Source organism: Mandrillus leucophaeus, unplaced genomic scaffold, assembly GCF_000951045.1.
Source record: "Mandrillus leucophaeus isolate KB7577 unplaced genomic scaffold, Mleu.le_1.0 Scaffold861, whole genome shotgun sequence".
Taxonomy (NCBI): domain Eukaryota; kingdom Metazoa; phylum Chordata; class Mammalia; order Primates; family Cercopithecidae; genus Mandrillus; species Mandrillus leucophaeus.
In genome coordinates, this window is record NW_012109375.1 from 394,944 (window position 1) to 418,874 (window position 23,931).

The following is a 23,931-nucleotide window of genomic DNA, read 5'->3' on the forward strand; positions in this document are numbered from 1 at the left end:
TCCGCCACCATGCCTGGCTAAAGGGCATAAGTTTTTCTCCTTCAGCGCTTTAAATATGTCATGTCACTCCTTTATGGCCTGTAAGATTTCCACTGAAAAGTCCACTGCCAGATGTACTGGAATTCCGTTGTGTGTTATTTGTTTCTTTTTTCTTTCTACTTTTTGGATCCTTTCTTTATCTTTGATTTTTGGGAGTTAGATTTTCAAATACCTTGAGGTAATCTTCTTTGGGTTAAATCTGCTTAGTGTTTTAGAACCTTATTGTACCTGGTTATCGATATCTTTCTCTAGATTGGGAAGTTCTGTTTTATTATCCCTTTGAATAAGCTTTTTGCCTTATCTCTTTCTCTACCTACTCTTTAAGGCCAATAACTCTTTGATTTCCCTTTTGAGCTGTTTTCTAGATCCTCGAGGCGGGATTCATTGTTTTTTTATTCTTTTTTTCTTTTGCCTCCTCTGACTGTGTATTTTTAAATAGCCTATTGTCAAGCTCACTAATTCTGCTTGATCAGTTCTGATAAAGACTGTTGCATTCTTCAGTGTGTCATTGCATTTTTAAACTCCAGAATTTCTACTTAACCTTTGAAAATTATTTCAATCTCTTTGTTAAAATTACCTGATAGAATTCTGAATTCCTTCTCTGTGTTATCTTGAATTTCTTGAATTTCCTCAAAACAGCTATTTTAAGTTCTCTGTCTGAAAGGTCACATATCTCTGTTTCTCCAGGATTGGTCCTTGGTGCCTAATTTAGTTCATTAGGTGAGGTCATGTTTTCCTGGATGGTCTTGGTGCTTGTGGATGTTTGTCTGTGGCTGGGTATTGAAGAGTTAGGTATTTAGTCTTTGAAATCTGGGCTTGTTTGTACCTATCTTTTTTCCAAAGGCTTTCCAGGTATTCAAAAGGACTTGGTTGCTGTGATCTAAGCTGTATCTGCGTTAGGAGGCACCCCAAACCCAGTAACGCTGTGGTTCTTGTAGAGTTGTAGAGGCACCGCCTTGATGGTCTTTGATAAGATCTGGAAGCATTCTCTGGACCACCAGCCTGAGGCTTTTGTTCTCTTCCCTTACTTTATCCCAAATAGAGTTTCTCTCTCTGTCTGAGCCACCTGGAACTGAGGGTGGAGTGACACAAGCACCCCTCTGGCCACCACCACCGGCACTGCACTCTGAAGCCAGTACTGCACTCTGAAGCCAGTACAGCACTGGGTCTCACTCAAGACCCACTGTAACCACTCCCTGGTTACTGCCTATGTTCTTTCAAGGCCTTGGTGTTCTACCATCAGCAGGTGGCGAAGCCAGGTTTTTGTCCTTCCCTTCAGGGCAGCAAGCTCCCCCAGGCTCCAGGTGGATCCAGAGGTATCATCTGGGAGCCAGGGACTGGGGTCCAAAATCTTAGAAGTCTACCTGGTTTTCTGTTCTACTGTGGCTGAGCTGACATACAAACCACGAAACACAGTTCTTCCTACTTTTCCCTCCCCTTTCCACATGCAGCAGAGCCTTACCCCATGGCCAGCACCACAGGCCCACAGGGAGTACTGCCGGACTACCACCAATGTTCCATTAAGGGCCAAGGGCTCTTCAGACAGCTGGTCATTAATGCTGCCTGACCTGGGAGTCCCCTTACAGGGCAGTGGACTCTCCTCTGTCTCAGGGCAGGTCCAGAGCTAAGCCTGTAATTGGAGACCCACTTGGTGCTATATCCCCCTGCGGCTGAGCTGGTACCTAAGGTACAAGACAAAGTCGCCTTTGCTATTTTCTCTTCTTTTCTCGAACAAAAGGCGTCTCTCTCCATAGCCATCACAGCTGGGAATGTCGTTGAGTCTCGCCTGAAGCTAGCAAGTCTCAGAGTCTGATCTGAGGCCCATGGTGTACTACCTGGGTACTGATGCTGGCTATTCAGGGACCAAGGGTACTTTAGTCAGAAGGTGATTGGTCCTGCCAGAACTGAGCCCATCGCTTCTTGGTAGTGGGTTCCCTTGTGGCTCAGGGTGTGTCTAGAAATGTTGTCCAGGAGCTAGGGCCTGGAAAGGGGACCTCATGACTGTGGTGTCCTATCCTGCTGTGGCTGAGCTGGTATCCAAGATGCAAGACAAGGTCCTCTTTACTCTTCCATCTTCTCTGCTGAAGCAAAGGGAAGGATTCTCTTTTAGAGCTGTGAGCTGTGCAGCATGGGGTTAGGGGAGGGGTGTGGTACAAGCACTCCCTTAGTCGCCCAGCTGGTGTTTCAGTAGGTCGTGTTCCCCCACAGTCCCCTGGCTCTGAGCCCGGTTCAACACTAGGAATCACCTAGGAGTTGCAATCCTTGTGGTCTAGACTGCCTTTCAAGTTTATGTTGGGCCCCAGAGCACTTTAGCCTGTGGTGGTGAGGCTTGTGGGAACTCAAGTTCTGACTGCTGAGATGGGCAATTCCCCTCTGGCCAGGGCTGGTTTAAATACTCCCTTCATGGGCAGACTTCAGCTGAGTTCAGCCTGGTTTGGATTTCTGCTGTGATGGGGCAACACTGAGTTAAATGCAATGCCTCGCGCTTGCTTCACTTTTTCTCTACCATGTCCACGGATTCTCTCTCTGTACCACACAGCTACTACCAGGAGATGGGGGAGGGGTGGCATCCATGATTAAAGACTGTCTTTCCTATCCTCTTCAGTGCTGCTTTCAGTGATGTGAAGTTAAAACCAGGTACTGTGAGTGCTCACTTGATTTTTGGTTCTTATGAAGGTGATTTTTTTGTGTAGTTAGTTGTTAAATGAGTAATTCAAATATCTTTGAAGGAGACAGTTGGTGGAGCCTTCTATTGCACCATCTTGCTCTGCCCCCTACCCATTATTCTTTTTGAAGTTCAACTTGTCCTGTGTTTGGCCAATGGGAGCCCCTTGTTGATTCTTTTTGTTTTGTTTTGTTTTTATTTTTGAGACCCAAGTCTTGTTCTGCCACCGAGACTGGAGTGCAGTGGCACGACCTTGGCTCACTGCAACCTCCACTCCTGGGTTCAAGCCATTTTCCTACCTCAGCCTCCTGAGTAGCTGAGATTACAGGCACCTGCCACCAAGCCTGGCTAATTTTTGTATTTTTTTTTAGTAGAGATGGGGTTTCACTATGTTGGCCAGGCTGGTCTTAAACTCCTGATCTCAGGTGATCTGCCCGCCTCGGCTTTCCAAAGTGCTGAGATTATAGGCATGAGCCACGGCACCTGACCCCTTGTTGATTCTTGTAACAATTTTTTACATTAGTTTTTAAAAGATGTAAGAGGTACATATCTGTTTATATATACATATATGTTATATATAATGTATATATCTGTTTCTATATATTATATATAACATCCATTTATATATACATATATGGTATATATAACATTTTTCTTTGATCTATTTCTACTTATGTAGTTCAATAGCATTAAGTATGTGTCCACATTGTTGTGCAGTCATCACCACCATTCATCTCCAGAACTCATCTTCCCAAATGTAAACTTTGTAACTCTGTAACATTAAACAGTAATTTCCTATTCCCCCTTCCCGTAGCCATTGGCAGCCACCATTCTACTTTTTGTGCCTATGCATTTGACTATACACAATACCTCATGTAAGTAGAATCATACATTTGTGCTCTTGTGACTAGCTTATTTCACTTAGCATAATGCTTTTGAGGTTTATCCATGTTGTAGCATATGGCAGAATTTCCTTCCTGAAATTTAAGATTGAATAATAGTCCATTGTATGTATACATCATATTTTATTCTTCCACTTATGTATTGATGAATACTTGAGTTGCTTTAATCTTTTGGCCATTGTGAGTAATGCCGCTCTGAACATGAGTATACAAATTCAACTTTTAAAGTATAATATTGGTGTACGTACCTTCTTTAAATAATTATACAGCTCACTGAATTTTCACAAACTGACTTTCCTATGTAGTTAGCATAGGATATTACCAGCACCCTAGAATCCCACTTTGTTCCCTCCCTCAGGCCTCAAAGGTACTTCTCTCTTGACCTTCAACACGATAGATTAGTTTTTCTGATTTCTTTTTGCAATATCATGTTTTGAGACATATCCACATTGTCCCATGCAGCAATATTTTGTTTATCTTATAAATCTACCATATTTTATCCATTTTTCTGCTTCCAAGTTTTAGTATTACAAATAATACTGCCTTGACCATCCTGTACATATCTTTTGCTGAATGCATACATATCTTTTGGGACACATTTCTGTTGTGTGTAGAACTAAGAGTGGCTTTTAACTGTGTCACTCTAGCTGTATTACACAGCATTTGCTAGAGATTCCCTAAATATTCTTAATGTCTTTGTGTTGTTCTGTGTTTCATATTTAATATGCCAGTGGTTCTCAACGTATGGTCACAGTTTTTTTTTCCCCAATGGCATCTGTAAAGAAACAGGATAAACATTTCACCATAGCATCAACTTTCAAATAGATATGAAGGCACTATTTTTAGCTACTGTCAGTTAAATCAGTTTGGTCATGTATGCAATACATTTACAGCTTCTTAAATTTTCTTAGTGTATATTGTATTTGCATGATCAGAAATTCTAAATGCCATAGATATTTTTGGTGGTGATATGCTGAGAAGTTGACAGAAGTTGAGAGGTAACCAGGAGATAATATTTCTTTTTTGCTGATGTGGCCACTTTAATGTCATTAAAGCCCTGTCAGCAACCCAGAGAACCAGCTATGTTTTTTTTAATTGAGTGTTTACAGGGTTTATTTTTTTTGGTCATAATATTGACTGGAGGGTAAAATTGGTTATCAAGCTGACACCATTTAGTAACACTCAAAATTCTTTATGTGGAAAGAATTTATAACAATTGATTTGTAAGTTAGGCATGAACATTTAGTTTTAAAATAACAATGACATAGATTTACTTATTTTTTAATTTTTTGCCTTCAAAACTGCAATGGGCTGTTGACAAATTTCTGCCACTTCTCACCAATAAGATTCTATAAGGAACGGGAGAGAAGAAAGAGGTTGTATCCATGGCTATATCCCTTCTCCAACGTATGGAATTACATGTTCTAAAAACTGTTCTAAAAGCTCCAGAGTGAAAAGTCCCAAACAGTACTGTTTTAGTTGATTTGGGCTGCTATAACAAAATACAATAGACTGGGGAGCTTATAAACAACAGGAACTTACACAGTTCTTGAGGCTGGGAAGTCCAGAATGAAAATACCAGCAGATGTGGTGTCTGGTAAGGGCCTGTTTCCTGATTTATAGATGGCACCTTCTCAGTGTGTCCTTACAAGATGGAAGGGCAAATGAGTCCCCTTGGGCCTTGATATGGTTAGGCTCTGTGTCCCCACCCAAATCTCATCTTGAATTGTAATCCTCAAGTGTTGAGGGACAGACCTGGTGGGAAGTGATTGGAACATGGGGCAGTTTCACCCATGCTGTTCTCATGATAGTAAGTGAGTTCTCATGAGATCTGATGGCTTTATAAGCATCTAGCATTTCCCCTGCTTGCGCTTATTTTTCCTGACACAATGTAAAGAATGTTTTTGCTTCCCCTTCACCTTCCTCCATGATTGTAAGTTTCCTGAGGCCTCCTTAGCCATGCAGAACTGTGAGTCAATTAAACTTCTTTTCTTTATAAATTACCCAGTCTTAGGTGTTTTCTTTGATAGCAGTGTGAGAACGGACTAATACAGACCTATTTTGTAAGGTCACTAATTTCATTCATGAAGGCTCTGTTCTTGTGACCTGATCACTTCTTAAGAGGCCTCATTTCCTAATACCATCACCTTCAGGGTTAGGATTTCAACATATGAATTTAGGGTGGGAGGAAGACACAACCTTCAAACCATAGCAAATTCTGTGGGTAGGAAGATCAGGCCTGATGCACTGGGACTGGTTATTAGTTGGGGGTTAAGCAATTCCAAAACAGAACCCAAACACACAGAAATATACCATATGAGTACATTTATATAAAGCTTTATAAAATGCAAATTAACTTACAGTGACACAGCAGATCGGTAGATGCTGGGGACAGGAAGGGATGGATGGAAGACAGACATGACAAAAGAACATAAAAAACTTTGGAAGCTGTTGAGGGTGATGGAAATGTTCACTCCCTTGATTGTGGCTGTGGTTTAATAGATGTATACACCTGAGATAACTCATCAAATTGTGCTCTTTAATATGTGCAATTTATTGTACCTGAGTCACACTTCTATTAATAAACAGCAATGATGTAAAATGTTTCCTCTTAATATTCTTAAAAATTAACTTGGTGATGGTTAGGAAATTACTGTTTTTTAGGCCGTGTTGCAAGAGCAAAAAGCTAAGCTAGTATACTTTATACAATATAACTTGTATAGATATATATTCATATAAAACTTTAAAAAGTGAAAGTCACAATATAAATCTCACAGTGTACTCAGGATATTGCTATTTCTGTGAGATAATAGACTTTCAGTTTTTAACTTCGGTAAAATGTGCCTAAAAATCCCTTCTACTGCCTGGATAAACTGAGTAATTTTTTTTTCTGGATACTGAGACACAGAACAAGACATTAATTTCCTCCTTACGGAGGTTTTTTTGGCAGTCAGTTATATAAATATGTATTATGATACAGCTTGATGTGGACAGTACTCGAGGTGTGTGTAAGGTAGAGTGATGGATGAGCCCAGAGGAGGAAACTGTCAATACTCTGGCTGGAGTGGGGTGATGTGATATATGAGGGACTGGTTGTTTTCCTGAATACAGTTTTGACAGATCAAGTAGAAATATAATCTAATTCATGCATTTCACAAGTACTGAATCTTTCTCAGAAGAACTTAGTGTCTATTCCTTGGGTCATGTTTGTGAGGCAGGTTGAAGGCCTGGTTTACACAAAAAAGCTGAGAAGACATTAAATAACTAGGTTAAAGTTATCCTCCATGAACTAGTGTAATAGCAAGCAATAGCACTCATATTTTAATTTCTCATACTTTTAATACCTTTTTTCCTGGTTTTTACCGATTAAGAAAATCAAAACCATATATTTAATGCCTTCCTATTTGCAAATTTTCTTAGAATGTTACAGTAGGTAATTTCACTTTAGGACTAAAGATTGGGAGGAGTTTTAAATAATAAGTAATTTCAGATGTTAAGAATGTTTACCACCATAATTTCCATTTGAAACATTTTCCTCTGGATGCTTTGTTGAAATTAGGAAATGCATCTCTAAGGGATGGCTGGTTATGGAGTGATGACTTGGTTGTCAGGCAGGTTTCATGTTTGGGTAGAATAAACTTTCCTACCACTTTCCAGAACTTTACTGTGTCTAGCCTAATGTGTAGTTTTGGGATGTAGCTTTTTAGGCAAACATTCTTGTAGGTGGTTTCTAACTTTTTATCACCAGGAACCTTCTTACAATTTAGAGGGGGAAAAAATAGCCATGTTTACCTTTCCCCAGTTCCTTACGCTCTGCAGTATGAGAAGTGCTATAGGGCAGACGTAAGTGAAGTATTATGGAGTGTGTTTCACAAAAGTGTGTGATGCAGTTTAAAGATTGAAGTAGAGTGTTGATACATGGCAATTAGCCTGGTGGATCAGGTCGAGAGTGAAGGCATAGAGGAAGGATACATAGATCCTTAAGGCCAGGCTTTCGGATATCTGCAGCAAGAGATGAGAAAGCGAATGGGATTGCAGTAGCCATGTATGACGCGCAGATGAACTAGCAGGAAGCCACTGAAGGATTTTAAGTAGGAAAATAATTTAATTGGAGTTTTGTTTTAGAATAATCTTGCAAGGAGCAGAGTGAAGGTGAATTACAGTAGAGAGGGAAACCAGTTAAAAAGTTTTGTGATAGTATCTGTACAAAATACAATATTAATTGAAATACTAATAAGTTTTATTTTATGCTATTTATCTGTTTATTTTGTATATAACGCAATGTGAGATGTGAGGAGAATCAAGTGTAAATAAACCTTTTGTCTGTTCTCAGATAGCTTAAAAGCTATAAAGGAGATATATATGCCTCATTTATACACACACACAAATAATCGAAAGGGAAAATATGTTGATCACTGTAAGAGGTACAAACAAGGTTCTAGGAAATTCAGTAGGGGGAGGATCCCTTGTCACTGGAGGAGAAGGAAATGTTTATATTTTCTTTGAGCTCACTTTAATTTTTTAAAAAAGTAAGAAATTACATAAAACAATTTTGCAAGAAAATATAAGGAATAGGTGGGGAATTTTTTCATCAAAGAAAGGGTTTAGAGAATTCAAACTAGTAGGGTAGAATTTCCTGATTTGGAAACAGATTATCCAGAGATATATACATTTGTGAGATATCATCATTTCATAGCGTTTTAGATGAGCAAAATGCCCTGTCTCTCCCTCCAAGGCAATAGTTGGTGGACATGCTTACCACCCTTAAGTTTTTGTTTGGTTTGGTTTGGTTTTAGCCTCATCATTTAGGGGAGAAGAATTTTGTGCCTATTTGCCCCGAAGTTTCGTTAGTGGATGGTCGTGTTTATATCCTGTGTGTGGTAATGATGAACTCCTATGCATTTTATCTAGCTTTTCAACTATTAAATGAAGCTTGGTTTAAGAAAATCTTTAGATGGTAGCATTGTGCCAGTCCTGTTCCCGTTTTATCACATGCTGTACGTTAAGTCTAGTTCAGCAGAGCATTATGCTACATTCCCTTCTCAGTGAATTATGGATCTGGAAGCTTTCACACACTATGTTCTGGAAAGTATAACTGTTTCCTGTTTGGTTGAAATGCAAACTAAAGATATTTCAGCTGCTTCTGTAATAAGGAGATAAGGTCAGACATTATGGAAGAAAAGATTACCACCGATTTTTTCCCTTTCATTCAAGTGATTTCAAGGAATTATTTAGTAAGAAAGTCACCTCAACTGATGAAAACCATTGTTAATTTCCTCTTTCATTTTTTTTTAAAGTTATCTTTATTAAGGTAATGTTTTTCATGTTTCTGAGTTCTGTTTCTGGGACATTGATTCTGTTTTTTTTAAAATTTTCTTCCTGTTCTTATTAGATACCACATGGTTTATGGTGATTTCTTAAGATAGTTTAACTGCTAAGAAATTGTTTTTCCATATTTATGTAAATATTCTATAGGTCTTTATATAACGTGTTAGTATTTATATATTTACCTCTGTAACTGTGGTAAAATATGCTTTCAATGTTTTATAATACTCAGAGGAAATTTTGCCTAATGTATATATTCCCATCTCTATCTTCCCTTCCTACCGGTCTGTCCACCCGTCCTTTCATCTGTCCATCCATTCATCCATCCAAAGTTCAGGTCTGTCAGCTTGAGCAAGCCATTTAACTTCTCCTGGCCTTGCATTCTCATATTTAAAACAATGGTCTTGTAGAAGATAAATTCTTAGACTTTTTGTACTTAAGTTGTCTGATTTATCCAGGGTTTTAGACAACTTTCCAGTTTATATTAAGAATAGGCTAAAACGTAAACTATCAGAACTTATCAGCCACATGGAAATTTCATTAAAATAGGCTCACTGGAGCCATGTAATAGAATTAGTCCAGATTCAATACATTTATATTACTTTCCTCTAAATGTAATCACATGCTTAAATTGATGAGCAATAGTGTAATAATTCCATAGTGAATTTGATTCAAACAATAGTTATATTAAATTTTCTCTACAAAAATTCATATCCATTCAATAAAGCTTTAATATATTGTCATCTAAAGGTAGATATGTTTTGTTTTTAGAATAACTATTAAGTATATTTCAAGTCATTGATTTGTTTTCTTAATTACAAATTTATAACCAGTGACTAATGATTTATTAATTTTATGAATAGTAAATAAAACATACATCAGAGAATAACTTGAGTGGTAAACTATATCCAGTTCAGTTATAGATACAGGTAATTTGAGGCATATTTTTGGTATTTTTTCATTTGGCATATGTAACTATGAAAATATATTTTAAAGTATGCCTTGGCCCAGTGGGGTGGTTCACGCCTGTAATCCCAGCACTTTGGGAGGCTGAGGTGGGTGGATCACCTGAGGTCAGGAGTTCAAGACCAGCCTGGCCAACATGGTGAAACTCTGTCTCTGCTAAAAATACAAAAAATTAGCTGGGCATGGTGGCGGCTGGGCATGGTGGCGTGCACCTGTAATCCCAGCTACTTGGGAGACTGAGGCAGGAGAATTGCCCAAACTCGGGAGGTGGAGGTTGCAGTGACCTGAGATTGCACCATTGCATTCCAGCCTGGGAAACAAGATGAAACTCTGTCTCAAAAAAGAAAAAAAGAAATATATATATACACACACACACACACACACACACGCATACACACACACACACACACACCTTAAAAAGTATTTTTTACTTATGGTTCATTTTCATGGAGTGGTTTATTTTTTCCGTCAAAATACCTAATTAATTCAGATACTGTGAGAAAATGCTTCTGAAATAGAATGTGTCAAAATATTCTTGGTTTCTTCTGACTCTTGCATAATTTATCCACAGTCCCTCTCCCTTCCCCCACCTTCATTGACCTCGGCTTGGTTTGTGACAGTCCAGGTTTACATTTTTGAAACATTAAATGCTCTCAGAGAGCTAAAGACTTGTCTGTGTTGGGTTCAGGTTTGTAGGGACCTCCTGAGCTCCACAGTCCCATTTACCAGGTCTGCTACTGGTAAAATCATTGCCACTTGCACTTTGGTTTTTAGTTCCACTGCTTTGTTGAAATCATGGTATTTGGGTTTTTCATCTCATTCTGTAATATTTTCATTTCCAGCATGTCCCTTTCTTACTGTGTTATTTTTTCCAGCCTTGCCTGTGGGTGTTCCTGTTCCCCAAAGGTGCTTTTCACACTGTATGTTCAGACCTGGACATATATTAATTCCCTTCCTTTTGGCCAGTCTGAAAGCTATTGGAGAGCAGAACCTTTGTTTTATTTCCTTCTCAGGTTAGCTTTGTGGTTCACATAGGAAAGATATTCACAAAATATTTGTTGATTAAATAATTAACTGTTATTCTATTCTATTATTACCCCTTTTCAGTTAATTCCTGGGTCTGTGCATCTCAGCCCTTAATTCATACAGGTTGAGCATTCCTCGTCTGAAAATTCAAAATCTGAAATACTCCAAAATCTGAAACTTGTTGAGTATCAATATGTGGCTCAAAGGAAAAGCTCATCAGAGTATTCTGGATTTCAGATTTTTGGATTAGGGAAGCCCACGCAGTATGTAATTTGAAAATATTCCAAAATCGAAAAAAATTCAAAATTCTAAACATTTCTGGCCTAAGCACTTCAGATAAGGGATACTCAGCCTATATTCAACTTTGATCTTAGACTTTTTCATTTTTGACTGTCTGCTAGACAATTCTCCTTGACTGCTCTTCTGTAACTTAAAACATAACATGTCTGAGACTCAATGTCTTTCTTGTGTTCTGTTTTTACTGGTGATATCATCATTCTTTTAGTCAATCAGGTTTGAAAAAGTCTAGTTTTTTTTTTTAAAGTTGTGGTGCCGCTTTATGATCCAGGAGTATGGTGGGTCAGATCTGTAAGCTGAGTCAGATAGACCGATGGCTAGAATTCTGGCAGTTACTTAACTTGTTGAATCTTAGGTTCCTTACCTATACAATTCCTGCTTCTTGGACTTGTTTTGAGGATTGTGTCAGAATGTCCATGAGAGTGCTTAGCGTGGTCCCTGGTGTGTGGTGAATGCTGAGTGAGCTGTCTGTGACTCCCAGTGTGTCATGAGGGGCTTCTGTGATGCTTTTCAACTGCCTCACTACTTTGGTGAGGCTGCTGCTGATGCTTGAGTACAGGTTCTCATCTCTTGTGTGGATTCTGGCAGCAGTGACCTCTGCTCTGGCCCATGCAGGACTCCACCAATAGATTTTGATTATTTCCTTCGCTTCAGAAACCATGATGACTTTCTGCACCCAGGTTGATCAAGCCTGTGCACACCTCAGTTTGATATTTAAATTTTTGGACAATCTGATCTTCATCAACATTTCTAGCCTTAGTTTGGTCTCCTCTGCATGAATTTCCAGTCACTGTCTTCACACTTTCCATCTCCTCAACTTGTCTTGTGCGTCACACGGTTTTGTCTCTTCTCCTTTGTGTCTAGTTTTCCTTAACCATCATTTCTGGCCCCTGATTCTTGCTGTCCATGATGTTTCTCCTGAACCTTTTCTTGTGACATTGTTCTTCCTACTTAATCCATGAATCTTATTCATTCATTCATTAACTCACTCCTTGTAAGGTAGTGATTCTGGACACTTGTTCTAGTCATAGGCACTTGGATACGCTAGTGATCAAAAAGAGACACTCCAACCATGCCAGAACTTATGTTGTTTACCAGTATTTATTTTACAGGGAATCATGTTTTGTGACATCTTTGTATAATATACATTTATTTATTGAACTCCTATAAAATTTTTTTCCCTGTACTAATTGTAAATTACTTGATAGCTAGGTATTTTATAGCTTTTAATATTTCCTTCAATGTCTTATTTGATATTTTACAGAGAGAAGGAACTCAAATATTGGTTAACTTCGGAGGGTCACATTTATGGCTTGAGGTTTGAAACTACACCTTCAAAGTAAAAAATATTACTTGCAATATATTTGAAATCAGATTTGTACGTTATGCTTTAGGTATATGTTTCTTTTTAAAGAAAGATCTGTAACAGCATAGATTGATTGTAGTAATTAAGATTTTTCTGATCAAAATTTGGCCATGAGTGAACAGTATGCTTCTATTCTTACCAATGGTAGGTAGAACACATTTGGTATCACTTGAACTTACCAGGAAGTTTTTTTCTTCTTTTCTTAATTATTTATTTTTTTGTGCAACACTCCCCTTCCCTTTTAATGTGATGTCTGAATCAACATTTGAAAAAAATTCTGTATTTAGAGCAACAGGCAGTTAGGTATTAATAGTTTTTGTTACTGTGGAAAATAATAGAAATAATTGATGATTGTTACTTGCATGGCTTGAAGGCCTTCTCTGACCATCTATGCTGAGTTAAATGCTCCCCTCATTGCTGTTAACATGCACATCCCCTGTGCTTTCTGTTTTGTGATACTTTCCAGAGTTATTATGATTTGTACAGTGTCTAATTTTCTTACTAGACCACATACTTCATGAGGGCAGGAGCTCTTTCTGTTTTCTTCACGACTGAATTGCCAGGACATAGTAAGTCCACAGCACATATAACAAGTGCTCACTAAAGATGCATTGCAGTAAATTTGACATTCACTCACTGATCAAAGACTTACTGGGCTGGGCTCTGGGTTTGCACTGGAGAATAAAACATAGCCCCTGTCCACAGGGTGCTCATCAACTAGCAAAATGTGCTAAGTCTTTCTTGTTTAACTGACATTTATATACTGCTTAAAGTTTCTAGATTTTTTTTTAAGCCTCAAAATAACCCTGTGAAGAGGTATTGTTTCCCTCTCTAGATGAGTACCTTGAGGAACAGATCAAGTAACTTACTCAGATTCACATAGGATTGGAACCTGCCTCTGTCTGATCTCCAAATCCTTCACCTGTGACCTGTGCTACTTCCGCCAGTAAATCACATGGGGATGATAGTTGTAACTTGCATCTGGCTTATCAGAAATTAAATCTGTTTCTCTTGGCTCATGTGTTTTTGGGTTTGCATTAAAAAATGGGGCAAAGAATTAAGATTTGGAAATGAGCCCACGACTGATTGAGGCTTTTGCATTTCATTGAACCTTTTCTAGTCAGTCTTATCCTCTTTTCTTTGAGACTCTTTTCCCATCACCACAATTTTTCATGGTGATATTTTTGTTTGACTTTGGAAACTCACTAGTCTATATTTTGGGCCTATTGGATTAAGTTTAAAAAATCTTCTCTTGGTATTTGGGTTCTCCATAGTCTGAACAATTTCTGCTCCTTTTAACCCCTCACTATTCAAGTGAGTCCCTAGTCAGGCCTGCAGATACATTCCTACCTTTATACCTGTCTTAGGCTCTCTCTCTCTGTAATGCCTTACACAAACTTCTGGCTAATTAAAAAATGAGTTCTTCCCTTTAGGTTTCAAAGTTCCACCTGCAGAGTTTAGTCCTGTGCTAGCCTCCAGGCCTTGCTGCTGCTTTATGTGTGCTGGTTTTGTTCCCTAGTGAGACTTTTAATTTCTGGAGCAAAAGGACCAAATCTTGTTTTTCTTTTCTGTCTCCCACAGTGTCTTAGTAGAGTGCTGGGCATAGGACCATGCCTACTAAGTAAGCACTAAAATGTTGGTTGAAGTAAATTTAATTATGGAGTTTGTACTTCCTAATTATAACTGCAAACCTCAGTGTTTTCCAGACATTATGGCACACTGGAGAAAGGCAGCTGGAGGAGGCACAGTCTTCTATGAGAACAGAGACACTTCCCATTTGTGTTGTGCATGACAGGTTATGGATTGCTTTCATGGGCATTAGCTCACTTAATCCTCAATCTAATTTTATGGGAGAGAAATTCTTTAATCCTCATTGAGGAGTGATGGCATTAGAACTCAAATAGTTCGCCTATAAATCACATGGCTGGAGCTAGGACTTGGTGCCAACTCGTGTGACTCTAGTGCCCTGCCACAGGAGAGACAGGAGCAACCAGGCTGCGAGCTTCAGAAGGCAGGGCCCAGTAATGCTTATTGCACATCACTGTTGCAAGATAAAATTGAGGTTCTTGTGTGAGCTGCCCTTTGAATTTTCTCATGTGTACATTTCTGTCTGACTCTGCTGGCACAGTTGAGTTTGTCTCCTCTATTGCTGGAATTTCTCTACCCATTAGCCATTTACATTCATCTGTCTGTCATTGGTCTGCCTATCATCTCTTTGTATGCTTGTATATATACAATAAGACATTTGCAGTCATATAAAAACCAACCATCTGAAGTCTTAAAAATAATTTGTGCACTTTGGGAGGCCAAGGCGGGCGGATCACCTGAGGTCAGGAGTTTGAGACCAGCCTGGCCAACATGACGAAACCCCGTCTCTACTAAAAATACAAAAATTAGCTGGGCGTGGTGGCAGGTGCCTGAAATCCCAGCTACTTGGGAGGCTGAGGCAGGAGAATCGCTTGAACCTGGAAGGCGATGGTTGTAGTGAGCTAAGATCATGCCACTGCACTCCAACCTGGGCAACAGAGCAAGACTCCACCTCAAAATAATAATAATAATGGTAATTATTTGTGATGTTGTAAATTGAAATTTTTGTTAGTGCCTCCTTAATACTCCACTCTGCCAAGGTTGATGATTCCTGTGTATATGTTGGTGCATAATTGTATTGACAGCATTGGGCTAGATAACTCAAATAGTATGATTTTGAGAAAGAGATTCTTTTGTGTACTTATATATTTCATGATTGTTTAAAAGCCTTGATCATCTCTGGAATTTGTCCTTGGAAATTTATGAATACTTTTAAGGTCAATGCATTTCCTTCCTTTTGCCTCATGGATTGAGTTCTTGCTATGGGAAAGGAACATATTTTTCCAGTTATCTGATTATAATTTAGAGCATTTAAAATTTTTATTGCTGTTGCTATGAGTGATTAGCAGTGTACTTTCAGTTTTGTACTCTTGGTTGTGTATATACCCTGGGCACAATGGCATGCCAGAGGACCGTCAAACTGGATAGTTCACACTTAAATTGACTACATCTTCCATATGGGCATTTTATGTCTGTGGCCTTCTGAGATTTCTCTGGGGAACATTAGCTTGTGGAACTCATCTTAAACATTTCCTTTGCTTTTGGTTTGTATAACCTGATGCCAGAACCATTTAAAATATGATTAAAAATTTAAAACTTTAAATATAGATATGGATTGCTGTAGACAGTATGGACTCTACAAAGAAAAGACAGTCTTATATTTGTGCTCTTGATGGGATATAATCTTTTCATAGTTTTTAAAAAACCTACATGAAAAATATTACAATAGCTTAGTTTAGAGGTAGTATAAACATGAGCTTGCCATCTTCATATTAGCCCTGGAGAGAAATAAACAAGAAATACGCATGCTGACTTCCTTGATCCTAAGGATATGACCACTGTACCAAGTGGTTTTGATGCTGTGGAAAGTGTGGTTGTGGAAAAAGTGTCTGAGATTTTTTTTCAGTTCAACCAGAGATGAGTAGTTGAGACTTCTTTTCCATAAAGGAATTTGCTAGACAGATGTGGTTCCTAAGGGTCAACCAAGTTTGCAGTTGCCCAGTAGTGCACCTGCTATTCCAGAAGAGGTGCAGATGCAGGTATCTAGTCCCTGACCTGGAGGAGCTAGTTAATGTTTTGGTAAGAAAAAACTTAAGAAAATTAGATCTAACTTACATGGTGCTTAATGTTTGTGAAGTGAGAGATCAGAGAAGGGAGAGAGTAGTGTAGGAGGAGAAGCCAGAATGATAAGTTGGGAAACTGGATCTCAGGCTTCTCTCTCTGCCATTTGTCCCCGCAGGCCAGAGTCCTGAGGTCCTGTCCACTCTCAACACATGCCTTTAATACTCTTAGAATTTTATTTTGTAAGACCTTTTCAAAAATCAGAGGCTAAGCCTTTAAGTTGCTGGTATAGGGTTGTTAGGGAAAAAAATCAGTGATGCAAATATTAAATATTAATCACGGTCTGTCTTTGGTGGTATTTTCTTATGCATTTTTAAAACCTGAGGTTATTGGAGGTTTCTTCCTCAGAACTACAAAACAAAAAAGCAGTAGTTTTGTTTAGTATTTTTTAACTGATACATTCTCTTTTGAAAACATTAGTTTGCCTTTGAAGTTTTTTTTGTGTGTCAGAGATTTTTGTCAAATGTCTGCTTTTTAGAAAGTGATAGTCCTAGTTATGTTTTCTGTATGTTCTACAAATTTCACAAAGCTTTCATTCTTCATAGGAAACTAACGTGAAAAAACAAAACAAAACAAAACAAAAAACACTTGGTATTTACTTTCTTTTAAACTTCCAAGTCATGTAGTCTCTGCCTGGCTGCTCTGTGTCATTACTACATCATGGCACTTGACACCTTTATCTATATGCACTATATTTTTGTTTAAATTAGTGCTGTTTGCAGTAAGTCTATTTTGTTTGCTTCTAGATAATGTAATTGATGGACAGAGGAATCTAAAGGACCTGTCCAATTGTCTGTGCTAAATTTGTGGGTCAGAGTATTTAAACACAGGCTGATATGAAGTTTCATTTTACATTCCCCTTGAGAACCTGTTTCATTCTCACTTGGCCAATCTGCTAACAGTTAATTCTCCCCTGAGAGATAATAATGCTACTTTTCTTGCTCTAGCAGCAGTCTCTATGGTGGCCCACTGTCCCATAGAACATTTTCTCTTTAAAATAGAATGAAAATACTGAGCATACGTTTAAATGACTTGATTTATGTTTTATGTATTTATCTATCTTAATTATTTTGTAGATTTAAAAATGATTCAAACCATTTTCAGAGTGGGTTAATACCCTGCTATATAACACATTCAAAATTTGACTGTCTCCAGTAGTGTTTATGGGAGACACAGCATTTTTATTCTATTAAGCATCACTACATGGGTGACCTACTGTCATTTTGAATGTTTCTCCTGTGTTGAACACATTATTTCTTTGTCTGCAAGTTACTTGTATTAAGCTTATGTTTTATACATAGCTCATAAGAAAGAAAAAGGAATACAATACACAGATATATACATGTTATTGTGAGTAAGGTTACAGGTAACTTTTGTTTTGTAATTGATGCTTCTTCTTTGTATTTTCCAACTTTTAAAAGCTTAGAAATACTCTTCTCATAATAGGAAAATAACTGTTTAAAGTTTCTAACCTTATGTGCTGTTGTTTTTTTGTAGAAGTTGGGAGGCAAATGGAGTCTGATTTATTAAGCAATTGAATAATGTTTTATTTGTTTGGTGGTGTTGAATAGAGAGAGATTCTGCCTAAGTAAATTTCATATGACTCGAACCTACCTTGCTTTTTTTTTTTTTTTTAATGAGACCGAGTCTTCTCTGTGGCCCAGCCTGGAGTGCAGTGGTGTGATCCCGGCCCACTGCAACTTCCGCCTCCTAGGTTTAAGCGGTTGTCCTGTCTCAGCCTCCTGAGTAGCTGGGATTACAGGCATGTGCCACCATGCCTGGCTAGTTTTAGTATTTTTAGTAGAGATGGGGTTTTGCCGCATTGCCCAGACTGATCTCGAACTCCTGAGCTCGTGTGATCTGCCTGCCTTGGCCTCCCAAAGTTCTGGGATTACAGGCATGAGCCACCATGCCTGACCTCAAACCTACCCTTTAAAAGCTGAGATTTTAAAGTTTTCAAACTTGGGATGAAAACCTTATGTTATTAGTATTACATGTTTTAAAATCCATTGTGATGAAATACAGTATACTGAATTGATTTTGACCTTATCCTGGAATCAGGGTCATTACTGTGACCTTCATTATTGTTCTTTTGGCCTTTCCCTTGCTGTCACCTGTCACTGCAGCAATGTTAATTGGGGCTTTTAATCATGTAGCTTAGTGAAAACAAATAGCATATACTATTTTATGTAGACTGACTTATTAATTCTGAAGAATCTTCTGAAAGCTTCCTTCTTGGAGTGAAAAGTATGTGGTTGTCTTCTTCAGGACACGGAAGAGGGGATTTTATCACTTATGTTCCTGTATTTGTTTTAATAACTGATGACCCATGGCATATGTTTATTTTTGCTTTTATGTTCTTATCCGTGTATGGAAAAGCTTAGATTGGGTATTGGTAAGGCCTTGGAATTAGATAGGAGGCCTGGCTACAAATTCCACTGATACCTCTTAGTAGCTGTGTGATCTTGGGCTTTCAGCTTAACCTCTTCAAGTTCATTTCCTCTTCTGTAAAATGAGGATAATCATGCTTTTATTGTAGAGTTGTTGTGAGGATTAGATGAAGATTTCATGCAATGTGCTAGCATAGTGTCTGCACATAGTAATTGCTCAATATTATCAATAATGATAACTATTTTCATTATTAATTTGGCTTTGATGCCTGCCACTTCTTAATTTCATTGTTCAAATAACCTGTAACTAATTTGGAATGTGAAGCTGAGCAAGCTTGATAGTTGAAAGAAAAGATTATTATGAAATATTTAACGTATTTTTCACTGATTAGAAAGATTTCTCAGCTTCCCATAAAGAAGGTAACACAATTAAAGAGTGTCTATATACGGCAGAGAATCTGGATACCCACATTACATTATGATATTTAAAGGAATCATTGCAAACTACCTGGAAGAATCCTGAGCGGTTAAAACTGAGTTTATAAATATATAGACTTGGTCATTTGTTAAATGCAGCAAGAAAAATAAGGTTACACCATAAGTTTTTAGGAAATTTCCCCTGTTTTAAATAAAATTGTCAATTCTATACTTTGCTGTAGGTGACAGGTATGGAATTTGTCATTAATCTGTACCAATTGGATTAAAATGGGTTCAGCAGGTTTTTAAACTTATTGTTGATAGTGGAAATATAAAGCTCGGGAAAAATTGTGACCAGTTTTTTTTCCATTGTCTACTCATCTTTCATTTAACTTTTATTGATTTAAAATCCTTTAGTGCAGTTAACTGCTATTATAAAGTCTGTTGAAGTAAATACTCATATAACAATTTTTTACCATGACAGTTGCTTTTGGAGTAGCCGGAAGAGCTATGAGGTACTCATATTTCCTTTTTAACCATTTGGAGGATAGTTTTCTATGTGTTAAATGTTCACTTAATCAGTACCATAGCTCTTTTTGCTAAGAGTCTTAGAAATGAACAAGATAGTATAACCACTGAATGCAAAATTTTAAAGGTGTTACTCAGTGAGAAGTTTCTAAAAGGCAACACATGAATTAATCTGGAAAAGCAGTTATTTTTAGACAGCAGATAAATATTTTTCTTTCAGTTATTCATAGGAACATCAATCTATCAAAGCTTTTCCCTCATGTCTTTAACGGGATGTAAAGTATATAATTTAATGGAATAATTAATGTGTATAGCAGTTGTTGCACTTACGTAGCAAGTATTTGTTAATTTACTGAGGTAGAGATATTTCTCCCTATATTGAATACTTCCAGAATGTTTCATATTGTGTGTGTGTATGTGTGTGTGTGTTTGAGTGGGGCGGGGGTATTGGGTGATGGTTATGTAAATTTTTTTAAAAACTGCTTTTTCTTACTCCTTTTCTATCAGCTATCACATCTTACTCCTGTTGTTACATTTTCTTCAGTAGCCCTTTCCTTTTAACATGGAAAACAGGTAATCAAGGTTTTTAAAATTGTGCAAGGAAAGTATGCATAATTTAGTGTTTACCAAAGGCCTGAAGAGTGAACTAAAAATCTCGAAACCTCCTCTCATATTACAAATGCAGTACACATTTTAAAAAGCCAGAATATGTTAATAAGAATAAAAAGGTCACTTATCATCTCGCATACTACAGATCATGTCTTTTTTGAGCTAAAACAGGAAAAGATAAATTGCTACAAGTATTTTAGCAGGAAGAGCATTGATATAAGGAAGGAAGATTGGTAATAACCGATCTTACTTTGAGGGTATCAAGAAATGGTAGAATAATAGGAAGCCACCACCTATGATATCAGCCACCTATAGCCCTACAGTGGGTGATTACCAGGAGCTTTACCCAGAAGCCATGTATACATCACTCAAACATCTATCTCCACTTCTACCAGCCACTGCTGGGGGAAGAATGTGGTTGCTTCTCTCCAGTGTTCTTACTTTTACATGAGTGCCTTTCATCCACAGAGCCTAAGCCAAAATCCTGCCTACAAGGAATCTGGGAAATGTAGTTTCCAGGCTTCCAGGCACTGTGAAAGAGCTTGAAAGAATAGGGATGATGTTGACAATTCTGTCATCAACAGATAATATCCCCTGCAGCATCTTTCCAAATTCATTCCTCACCACACATATGCTACTGAACACTTAATCAGGACCATAGCTAGATATATGCTGTTTGGTAATTTGCTTTTATCACTTGATTTAGTATAATGCATATCTTTCTAAACTCTGTTACTGTCTTGGTTTGTTTTCTGTTGCTGTAACAGAATACATAGACTGGGTGATTGTTAAAGAACAGAAATTTATTTCTGATAATCTAGAGGCTGGGAAGCCCAAGATCAAAGGGCTGCATCTGGTGAGGACCTTCCCATGGTGGAAGGTGGAAGGTGGAAGGTGGAAGGGCAAGCGAGTAAGAATGAGAGAGACAGAGAGAGTGAGAGTGAGAGAGAGGGAGGGAGAGAGCGCACACACGAGAGCAAGAGGAGTCAGATTTGCTTTTATGACAACCACTCTCATGGTAATGAATCCACTCCTTCGATAACAGCTTTAATCCACCCATGAAGGCAAAGCATTCATGACCTAATCACCTCCTAAAGTTCCTACCTTTCAGTACCGTTGCATTGGGGATTAAGTTCTCAATACATGAACTTTGGGGGACACATTTAAATGATAGCAGTTATACATATATCTTAAAATTTTTGTGTTAAAAAGGAATATATTAATCTTTTTTGGTAAGCTGCTTTTATCACTTATGATGTTGTCAACATCTTTTTGAATGGCTCTTTAGAATTCGGTTGTTGGATTTATTAAATAAGCACCCAGTGCTAGACAATTTAGATAGTTTCCAACTTCTTGCTATTCTATCAGTAATTTGCTATGCATCTTTATGATTAAAACTTTGTATATGCCCTTTTATTCTTCAGAGAAAATTCCAAGAAATATAATTTCCAACTCCTATGGCATAGTCCATGGCCTTTTCTGACTTGTATTTTGCTTCTTCCTGAGTTCTTTTTGCTTACTTCCATTTCTCGGGTAACTGGATACCAGTAAGTTGTTATGGAGATACAAAAATCCAGGGTTTTAACTCTTAGGCCCTTTTGCGTTGAGAGTCCTTAATCCTCAATCATATAAGATACTCGGACCTCCACCCATGCTTCATATAAACACTAAATGTGCCTTAAACTAAGAAAGCCTAAGAACTTCTGCTAAAGATTAATTCTAACTTTCCAAGCCAAAGAACAAGAGGCTGGACCAAGGGTCTCTAGAGACTTTACCTCTTTGATTTTATACTTCTTCTTTCCTTCTTCCTTCTCTCCCTGCTTTTCTCCCTTTTTCATTCCATTCTGTTGTAATCATAAAAAATCGTTAAGGTATTTGGTATTTAGAGATGATCTGTTATTTTATACAAGACTTCCCAGTTTTGAGGGTTAAGTTGACATGTGTTCCTTGCTGGCCATTTCAGTCTGGGTGACAGAGTGAAACCTTGTCTCTTACAAAACAAAACAAAACAAGACAAAACAAAACAAAAAAGCCTTGGCTTAGGGTTGTGGCTTCTGGCCACAGTTACAAGCCTTCTGCATTTCTGTAAGTGGCTGTGATAAACAGGCCATGCTGGAAGATCTCCTCCTTGGGGGATCATCAGTGGATCCGCCAGTAATAAGGATTTCATCATTGGCAGGAAGACCTTAGGTAACTGGAAAATGATGAGCAACTTTAAATTTAGGAGATTTTTCTTTTACAATATAGGAATAGTTCCTTGGTATTCTCAACATTCTGGTGGTGCCCTTTCCTTCTGACCTTATTTAATAGACTCTTCACTTGTGTTGAAAGCAATTCTACAAATACCAGCTTTTATCCAGTGTTTATATGGGTGGTCCTGCTTGACTTTGAATTTATTTATTAGTTTTTTGATTATTACATGTATCTTTAACATTTTCTAACTAGAATAGAATACTTTTTTCTTTTAGAAATGGCTTAGTTTTATTAGAAAGATAAAAGATTTTATGTCTTAGACAGCAATATTGAAGCCAGCAGCAAAACTTAATTATCTGAAATGAAATACAGATGATTAAATTATTTCCTAAAATCAATAAAATTGAATCAACTGAAAAATCAATGTGCTATATAAATATGCCTTTTAAAGTATTTCCTATGTCTTTGTGGAATATTGGCTCAGAGGTTTGCAATCTGGGTGGCAATGTAAAGTTTCATTCATAAAAAGTATTCTAGATTTTTTTTTAAGATGTGAGAGGCCTTTAGCAGTGGCTTCCATAAACAGCTACCATGGGCCTACTATGTACAGGGCATGTTGACAGGCATTGGGGAAGCATTATGGCTCTAGAGAGATTTCCAATTTGGTCGGATATACAAGCAAGACACATAGCTAGAAGGAACAAATACTTGTAAATATATGGTCGCACATACCAGTCTTTAACCATGTGCAAACAGGAGTTTAGAGAATTTGATGATGGCCATTATTTGGAATGGGAAATATTCCTTGAGGAAGTGGTGTATGAAGTGAAGGGCAACCTAAGGCAAGTATGGAGTAGCAGGAATTCTAGGTGAGGCTGACTTTTACCAGGTTGTGCAGTACACAAAGGTCCTGTGTGAAATATGGAAATGTTCTCATTCCTGCCAGATACCACAGACTTGTATATGTTTTGTAACAGTTTCAGATAGATAATCTGACTTCCCAAGCCACCTTGGCTCCTTGATATTCCTTGATTATCCCAGGAAGATTTCTTCCTTAAGGCTTTTCACTGGCTTGTTCTTCTATCTGGAATATTCATCCCTTAGATATTTCGTATTTACTTCAAGCCTTTGCTTAAATGTCACCTTCATGATGAAACTTACCAAGTGTACCCTATTTAAAATAACTATTTCCCTCACCTGCATATAACCATGCTATAGCATTTATCAATAAATATTGAATATAATGATAATTACATGTAATTAATAAGTTCATTATTGTGTGCCTCTTTCTACACCCTCTTACACCAAAAGATAAAGTCTCATGATAGAAGAGAAATTTTTCTTCTATGCATTTTTAGTTTAGTGATCTATATTCCAAGTGCCTAGAATATCACCTTGCTATATAGTAGGTACTCAGATATTTGCTGAATGAATGTGTGCATGAATGAAGTTGAGTAACATTTATAGAACAGAAAGGGCAGGAGGCAAAACTATCACACA

At 37.7% G+C, this 23,931-nt stretch overlaps 1 protein-coding gene across 2 annotated transcripts in view; it reads left to right on the plus strand.

Moving 5' to 3' along the window:
- Positions 1-23,931, plus strand: part of VAV3 (vav 3 guanine nucleotide exchange factor) — a 408,117-nt gene that overhangs the window by 37,484 nt on the left and 346,702 nt on the right. The gene's annotated exons all lie outside the window — the stretch shown is intronic.